At 42.1% G+C, this 9,271-nt stretch overlaps 1 non-coding gene across 1 annotated transcript; it reads right to left on the bottom strand.

Moving 5' to 3' along the window:
• Positions 1-8,560: 8,560 nt before the first annotated feature.
• On the bottom strand, positions 8,561-8,668 carry LOC130958369 (small nucleolar RNA R71). Its single transcript, XR_009077495.1, has one exon. It is a non-coding gene; the product is annotated as a small nucleolar RNA R71 (small nucleolar RNA).
• Between the last annotated feature and the right edge of the window lie 603 nt (positions 8,669-9,271).

The raw sequence follows: 9,271 nt of genomic DNA, 5'->3' as shown, positions 1-9,271 counted from the left end.
CTTTATTTTCTTGTTTTTTCGAATTTTCATGCTTATGTTTATCCATGTTTGTATCTTATGATCATTAGTATCTTAGTGTCTATGCCTTAAAGTTATGAATGTCCTATGAATCCATCACCTTTCTTAAATGAAAAATGTTTTAATCACAAAAGAACAAGAAGTACAGGATTTCGAATTCATCTTTAAAACTAGCTTAATTAGTTTGATGTGGTGGCAATACTTTTTGTTTTCTGAATGTATGCTTGAACAGTGCATGTGTCTTTTGAATTTGTGGTTCATGAATGATGGCTCTTGAAAGAATGATGAAAAAGGAGACATGTTACTGAGGATCTGAAAAATCATAAAAATGATTCTTGAAGCAAGAAAAAGCAGTGAATACAAAAAAAAAGGGAGAAAAACGAAAAAGAAAAAAAGGGGAGAAAGAAAAAGAAAAGAAAAAGAAAGAAATAAAGTTGTGATCCAAGGCAAAAAGAGTGTGCTTAAGAACCCTGGACACCTCTAATTGGGGACTTTAGCAAAGCTGAGTCACAATCTGAAAAGGTTCACCCAATTATATGTCTGTGGCATGTATGTATCCGGTGGTAATACTGGAAGACAGAGTGCTTTGGGCCACGGCCAAGACTCAATAAGTAGCTGTGTTCAAGAATCATCATACTTAACTAGGAGAATCAATAACACTATCTGGATTCTGAGTTCCTAAAGAAGCCAATCATTCTGAATTTCAAAGGATAAAGTGAGATGCCAAAACTGTTCGGAGGCAAAAAGCTACTAGTCCCGCTCATCTAATTTGGAGCTAAGTTTCATTGATAATTTGGAGTCTATAGTATATTCTCTTCTTTTTATCTTATTTGATTTTCAGTTGCTTGAGGACAAGCAACAATTTAAGTTTGGTGTTGTGATGAGCGGATAATTTGTACGCTTTTTGGCATTGTTTTTAGTATGTTTTTAGTATGATCTAGTTAGTTTTTAGTATAATTTTATTAGTTTTTAGTTAAAATTCACTTTTCTGGACTTTACTATGAGTTTGTGTGTTTTTCTGTGATTTCAGGTATTTTCTGGCTGAAATTGAGGGACCTGAGCAAAAATCTGATTCAGAGACTGAAAATGACTGCAGATGCTGTTGGATTCTGACCTCCCTGCACTCGAAGTGGATTTTCTGGAGCTACAGAAGCCCAATTGGCGCGCTCTCAACGGCGTTGGAAAGTAGACATCCTGGGCTTTCCAGCAATATGATAGTCCATACTTTGCCCAAGATTTGATGGCCCAAACCGGTGTTCAAAGTCACCTTCAGATTTCCCAGCGTTAAACGCCGGAACTGGCACCAAAATGGGAGTTAAACGCCCAAACTGGCACAAAAGCTGGCGTTTAACTCCAAAGAAGAGTCTCTACACGAAAATGCTTCATTGCTCAGCCCAAGCACACACCAAGTGGGCCCGGAAGTGGATTTTTATGTCATTTACTCATCTTTGTAAACCTTAGGCTACTAGTTTTCTATAAGTAGGACCTTTTGCTATTGTATTTTCATCTTTGGACATCTAGTTCTTAGATCATTGGGAGGCTGGCCTCACGGCCATGCCTAGACCTTGTTCTTATGTATTTTCAATGGTGGAGTTTCTACACACCATAGATTAAGGTGTGGAGCTCTGCTGTACCTCGAGTATTAATGCAATTACTATTGTTCTTCTATTCAATTCCGCTTGTTCTTGTTCTAAGATATTCATTTGCACCCAAGAACATGATGAATGTGATGATTGTGTGACACTCATCATCATTCTCACCTATGAACGAGTGCCTGACAACCACTTCTGTTCTACAAGCAAACAAGGCTCTAATGTTTATCTCTTGGATTCCTGATACACGATGCATGGTTGATCGCCTGACAACCGAGTGCTCGCCTGACAACCGAGCCAGCCATTCCGTGAGATCAGAGTCTTCGTGGTATAGGCAAGAACTGATGGCGGCATTCAAGAGAATCCGGAAGGTCTAACCTTGTCTGTGGTATTCTGAGTAGGATTCAATGATTGAATGACTGTGACGTGCTTCAAACTCCTGAGGGCGGGGCGTTAGTGACAGACGCAAAAGAATCACTGGATTCTATTCCGGCCTGATCGAGAACCGACAGATGGATAGCCGTGCCGTGACAGGGTGCGTTGAACATTTCCACTGAGAGGATGGGAGGTAGCCACTGACAACGGTGAAACCCTTGCATAAGCTTGCCATGGAAAGGAGTAAGAAGGATTGGATGAAGACAGTAGGAAAGCAGAGAGACGGAAGGGACACAGCATCTTCATGCGCTTATCTGAAATTCCCATCAATGAATTACATAAGTATCTCTATCTTTATCTTTATGTTTTATTCGTATATCACCATATCCATTTGAGTCTGCCTGACTAAGATTTACAAGATGACTATAGCTTGCTTCATACCAACAATCTCCGTGGGATCGACCCTTACTCGCGTAAGGTTTATTACTTGGACGACCCAGTGCACTTGCTGGTTAGTTGTGCGGAGTTGTGATGAAGAGTTGAGATTGCAATGAGCGTACCATGTTGATGGCGCCATTGATGATCACAATTCCGTGCACCAGCAGGCTTCAGAAAATTGGTGGCCGACTTGAACATAAAACACCAATTCACCTCCGTCGAACATCCCCAAGCCAATGGACAAGCCGAAGCGGCCAACAAAGTCATATTGGCCGGACTAAAATGGAGGCTACAAGAAGCAAAGGGAGCTTGGGCCGAGGAACTACCACAAGTCCTATGGGCATACCGAACAACACCCCATTCTACTACAAACGAATCACCATTCCGACTAGCATACGAAGTGGAGGCAATGATTCCAATAGAAATCGAAGAAGGATCTCCCCGAGTAGTCCACTACAATGAACAAGCAAACTCCCAACTTCAAAGAGAAGAGCTCGACTTGTTACTCGAAATCCAAGAAAGAGCTCGGATCAGGGAAGAAGCCCTAAAGCGACGAATGGCTTCCAGATATAATCAAAAGGTAGTACCGAGAAGTTTTGCAGAGAATGATCTCATCCTAATCAGAAATGACATTGGAACAACTCGACCCGGAGAAGGAAAGCTGGCAGCAAACTGGAAAGGACCCTACCGAGTCATCGAAGTACTGGGGAAGGGCTACTACAGACTGTCCGAGCTTGATGGACGAGAGCTTCCTCGATCTTGGCACGCCTGCAACCTAAGAAGGTACTACAGTTAAGAAAAGGTAAAGGATCTCACTAAATGGATGCGCTCTTTTTCCTGAAAAGGTTTTTTAATGAGGCACCATGTCGAGACCTAGGAACAAGGAAATTCCCACATGTATATATTTGCATTTTTCTTTGAATAAAGTTTATTTAGATATTCTACAAAGATTCCAAGACGCATTAATCTGAAGTATTCATCGTCCGATTATAAAGCAACAGGTCGGCAGAAAGTGAAAAACAAATTCACTACGCGACCACGATAAAAACAATCGTCCGATAAAGGTGAAAACGCGATTCACCCAAAAGACGATTTAAAGACGCCAACCATTTTCTACAAATCGGCAAAGATGAACACAGAATAATGTGAGAAGTTATCGAAAGCAATCCAAAAAAGAACCTGACGAGGTCTTACGGATAGCTAATATAATAACTTAAAAGACTGGCCGACGTTCAGAAATCGGACCAAGTCAACCCAAGTTATAAGTAAACCCTGGAAAGAGGTCTGGCCAACCCTATTAAAGAGTATTACTTTAACTTAGAAGGGCATGATATAACAAAGTCAGCCCAAAACTAAAAAGTTATACAAGTAGTCCCTGAAAGAGATCTGACAATGATCCAAGAAAGAGGACTACGAGAAATAACTTAAAGGAGACCGACATAACCAAGTCGGACTCCTACCATTAAAAAAAAAGTTATACAAGTAGTCCCTGAAAGAGATCTGACAATGATCCAAAAAAGAGGACTACGCAAAATAACTTAAAGGAGACCGACATAACCAAGTCGGACTCCTACCACTAAAAAGTTATCAACATAATCCCTGGAAAAGATCGAGTAAAGGCCCAGAAAAAGGGATCACAAAAATAACTTTTGAAGGGAACCAACATAAAGAAATCGGTCATAAGGCAAACAAGAGCGAGGAAACCGAGAAACAAGTCAGACCCCCCACAGACACGGCCTCAAAAGGATCCAAGCTACAAACGATAAAGCACGCAAACAAAAGAGGCCAGAACAGCAAAATTTCAACAGACATCATGCATAATACGATAAAAGCTTCAAGAGGTCACCACAAAACTAACCTCAGAAGCTACTTTTGTTTTTCCAAAAAAGTTGCAAAACAACTAGAAGCGTCAAACAAAACAAAGTTTAAAAACCCACAAAACGGGCTATTTACATAAAATGTCCAGAAAAAGATCAGCTAAAGATCGGGAGCTTTCCCGGCAGCATCAGTATGAGGAGAAGGAGGACGAGTCTGAAGGGGCACGGCATCCACGGTTCCATCGTCTCGGTTCAGAATTTGGCAATCCGGATCAGATGTGACGGGAGGAACAGAGGAGGTCGACACTTTAAGAGAAGGCACCAGGGGAGGATCAGTCTCTTCATCATCCTGGTCATCAGGGACAATCTTACCATCTCTCACAACATTATCCAGACTGATGAGAGTCAAGTCGGCATCAGGAGCAACAACCCGGAACTGCTCCATCAGGTTCTCGGAGGCAGCAGTTACGCTACCCACAAGATGACCCTGAAGCTCACTATAATTAGTCTGAGCTGTCTCCACCTCCTCCCGAAGACGCATCAATTCCCTATAAGCCGAGACATAGCTATCCTTATGTTTCAAAGCCATGTCTTCGGCCAGCTTCAGAGAAGCGGCAAGGGCAATAGAGCTCGCCTTCTCACCCTCCAGTTCCTTCTCCACCTTGGCCAACTTCACTTCCAACTCCTCCTTCAGACCCTTGATTCGATCAAACTCTGACTTAGCCTCCTCCATAAAAGATTTGGTAGCATGAACCGGAATCCCCTGAATTGTTCGAAAAATAGCTGCACCCATATGGGCCATCTTCACACTATTTTGGGTAATAAAATACAAATGCTTTAACAGAGACACGTCGTCCATGGAAAGCCCACCATAGGGGGCAATTTGCTGGTCAACAAATTCAATGGCATCAAAGTCTGGAGCATCCAAGTTAAAGGGCTCGGATGTTTTTTGCTTTTTCAAAGGTGGGGCACCAGAAGCAGCAGCGGAAGTTTGAGGAGGATCGACCTGATGAAACTGGGGAGTAGGAATTACTTTCCTCGGCACCGGGGGCTTTAGGGGGACCTGTGAAGATCCCTCGCCGACCACCTTGGCCGAGATGTTCAGAGCAGCAGTTGCCTTCTTTGCCCTTTTGAAGGCCTTCATAGAGTCGTTATTCTTTGACATCTCTACAAAACACAAAAACAGTCAAGACAAAGAGCTACAAAAGAGGAAGAAAAAGGAAATAAGTACAGAAACAAGTCAGATAAATACCCAAAACAGTCCGAACCAAGGATGGGTCATTCAAAAACCTTTTTGTATCAAGATGGGGCGGTTTCCCCCATAGATCCTCAAGAACAACAACAAAAGCACGCTCAACATCATCAAGCATCTCCCAAGTATAACAAGACACTCTCACATCCCTCTGCCACTCTAGAGGGAAAGAAGGCTCATCATTTTCGTCAAGAAAAAAGGGGCGGGCCCCCTCAACAGCACGAACCTTAAAGAAGTAATTCTTGAAATCCTTGAAAGACTCATCATACATAGCAAAAACTTTGTGGCCCTGGGCGGACCTGAAGGAAACCCAGGAAGCCTTCTTTTTTGAAGAACCGCCAGGCTTGGCAGAAACAAACAAGTAAAGAAACAGAGTCTGGGAAGGTGTTACATCTAGTTCACGGCAGAGAAGTTGAAAAATTTTTATAAAACCCCAGGAATTTGGGTGAAGCTGGGATGGAGCAATATTACACGACCACAACAGGTTGGTTTCAAAAGCAGTAAAAGGAAAAGTAACATTCAACTGGCTGAAAAAGTATTCGTAGGCATAAAAGAAGGGACGCTCCCTCTCAATGGAAGTCAGAAAGAAAACCCTCTCATCAGAATCAGGAGCAACAAGCTCGTAATCCCCCTCGCGAGCATTGTTACCACAAATCCTATGACGCTTCCTCAGCTCTGTGCAAAATTCAGCGTCCACAACGGAAACACACAACAAAACAAGAGAGTCCAGCCAATCGGACATCCCCTCGGGAACTCTAGAAGACATCTCTACAATGTTATTGCGAGAAGACATAAGGCCAACTAAATCCTACAAGTAAGAAAAGAAAATGAGGTTACTACAAACATCTCGGACAAAGTGGAAAACAACTCGGTCAATACTTCTGAGGTAATGAAAAACAAGAAAAGGAAAACCCCAAGACTCAAACCAAAAGTCTCGGGGCATCCTTTGGAGGCAGCAACAATGCAAGGTTTCCAGATCACATCCCAAGGCATTTCTAAAAAAAAAAGGGATTCAAAACAACAAGCACTTTTCATCAATGAAAAAAACACGGCAAAACATTACAGAGCCTACCAAACAAAACATTCCCAAAGCAACAAGGCATGGGACCATTAAAGATGCAACCTTTTTTGAAAAAGGATCAGACAGGAAGCAATCTCCAAAAAGTAAGAAACAGATACAGATCTTCTACCAATACCAAAAGCAACCAAGAAACAAACAATAAAATCCCAGAAAGCCTCAACAGAAATCCCAAGAAAAACCACAAGAAGGAAGATAAGAAAAGCATATCACAGCAACAAGTAAAAGATCGCAAAAAGATCCAAACTTTTGAACATGCAAAACCAGAACATTCACCAAAATTAAAAACGAAGCTACGAAAAAAGCAAGAAAAGCTAGTACCAACCCGGAAAAGAGCAGCAAGCTTCAAAGAGGGAAGACGAAGTCTGGAAAGGCCTTCTCACGAAGAAATGCGCACAAAAGTAAATGTCGCAGGAACCACAGCAAAGATCCAAGTACCAGAGAACACCAAATGACGCCGCAACGAAAGGAAAACAGAAGTACAGAAGCAAAGAGCAAAGAGAACGGAGAAGAGAAGTTATGAAAAGGGTAAAAGAAGAGAAACCGTTTCAGGACTTTCAAAAATCAAAATAAAGAGCCAAAAGGAAACGGGGCAATTAATGCTGAAATTAAGGAAAGCATTAAACCCTCGCACGTTCCCAAAACACCAATAAAAAAGCGCGCGCCTTTAGAGGAAATGTTTTACATTCAAAAGATTCTACAAAAAGAAGAAATCGACAAAATGCTTGAACTCGGTTTCACTAAAAGAAGGACCGACGTCAAAAGACTCGACCTCAAACAAGAAAACCGAGCTTAAGCAAGGGCACTGTTCATACCCTGGGTCGAGGTGACCGACCCGGGATGTTTAGCGACAAGGCGACCGACCTCTTCAGATCAGACTATCCAACCTCTTCTCAAAAGAGCTCGGCCAAAATCGACAGGAAAGCCCAATAAAGGGCCCAAATAGAGGAACACGACCCAAATCCAGAGGCAACCCCAACCTACAGAGATAAAGGCGGTTCCGTTGAAAATAAGCTGACCTCACCTAAAGATAAGATAAGATAAGATAACTAACTTATCTTATCTAGAAAGGTCACTTCTCACCATTATAAATACACTGGAGCACCCAGGTATAACTCATACTCTGATTCTACTCAATACCTGCGTAATACCCTTGCTAACTTAAGCATCGGAGTCCCTTGCAGGTACCCCCCACCCTCCGGGGACGAAGGATCTGCACCACCACCAAGTCCAACAAGTCGGACACACCAGCTCCGGCCGCCGTATACCTGGCGGACACGTCGGCTCCGACCAACACAGAAGATCTCATCCGAGATCGACCTACAGTTTCGGGTAACCCTCGGAACACCTACCTCATCCCTCCATTCTTGTTTTTTTCTGACACCTCAAGGAATCTCTATACTGTGACATAGAAGATTCCATATTTTTTTGTTTTCTTCTCTTTCATATGAGCAGGAACAAAGATAAAGACATACTTGTTGAAGCTGATCCTGAACTTGAAAGGACTCTGAAGAGGAAGCTAAGAGCAGCTAAAGCACAAAACTCTGAAGAGGACCTCACTGAAATTTTCAAAAAGGAAGCAGCAAAAGAAACAATTATGGCCAAACCAAACAACAATGCAAGGAAGATGCTTGGTAATTTTACTATACCAACTTCTAACTTCTATAGAAGAAGCATCTCAATCCCTGCCATAAGAGCAAACAATTTTGAGCTAAAGCCTCAATTAGTTTCTCTACTGCAACAGAACTGTAAGTTTCATGGACTTCCATCAGAAGACCTTTATCAGTTTTTAATTGAGCTCTTGCAGATCTGTGATACTGTTAAGACCAATGGAGTTGATCCTGAAGTCTACAAGCTTATGCTTTTCCCTTTTGCTGTAAGAGACAGAGCTAGAACATGGTTGGACACACAACCTAGAGATAGCCTAGACTCTTGGGATAAGCTGGTCACGGCTTTCTTAGCCAAGTTCTTTCCTCTTCAAAAGCTGAGCAAGCTTAGAGTGGATGTTCAAACCTTCAAATAGAAAGAAGGTGAATCCCTCTATGAAGCTTGGGAAAGATACAAGCAGCTGACCAAAAAGTGTCCTTCTGATATGCTTTCAGAATTGACCACATTAGATATATTCTATGATGGTCTGTCTGAATTTTCCAAGATGTCACTGGACCACTCTGTAGGTGGATCCATTCACCTAAAGAAAATGCCTACAGAAGCTCAGGAACTTATTGAAATGGTTGCAAATAACTAGTTTATGTATACCTCTGAGAGGAATCTTGTGAGTAATGGGACGCCTTAAAAGAGAAGAGTTATTGAAATTGATGCTCTGAATGCCATACTGGCTCAGAACAAAATATTGACCCAACAAGTCAATATGATCTCTCAGAGTCCGAATGGATTGCAAAATGCATCCAACAGTACTAAAGAAGCATCTTCTGAAGAAGAAGCTTATGATCCTGAGAACCCTACAATGGCAGAGGTGAATTACATGGGTGAAGCCTTTGGAAACACCTATAATCCTTCATGGAAAAATCATCCAAATTTTTCATGGAAGGATCAACAGAAGCAAGGCTTCAATAATAACAATGGTGGAAGAAACAGGTTTAGCAATAGCAAACCTTTCCCATCATCATCTCAGCAACAGACAGAGCATTCTGAGCAGAACCCTTCTAGCTTAGCAAACATAGTCTCTGATCTATCTAAGGCC

This window comes from Arachis stenosperma, chromosome 10 (genome assembly GCF_014773155.1).
Source record: "Arachis stenosperma cultivar V10309 chromosome 10, arast.V10309.gnm1.PFL2, whole genome shotgun sequence".
NCBI classification, from domain to species: Eukaryota; Viridiplantae; Streptophyta; class Magnoliopsida; order Fabales; family Fabaceae; genus Arachis; species Arachis stenosperma.
Note: the sequence above shows the minus strand (reverse complement) of the source record. Positions and strands in the feature narration are given on the sequence as shown.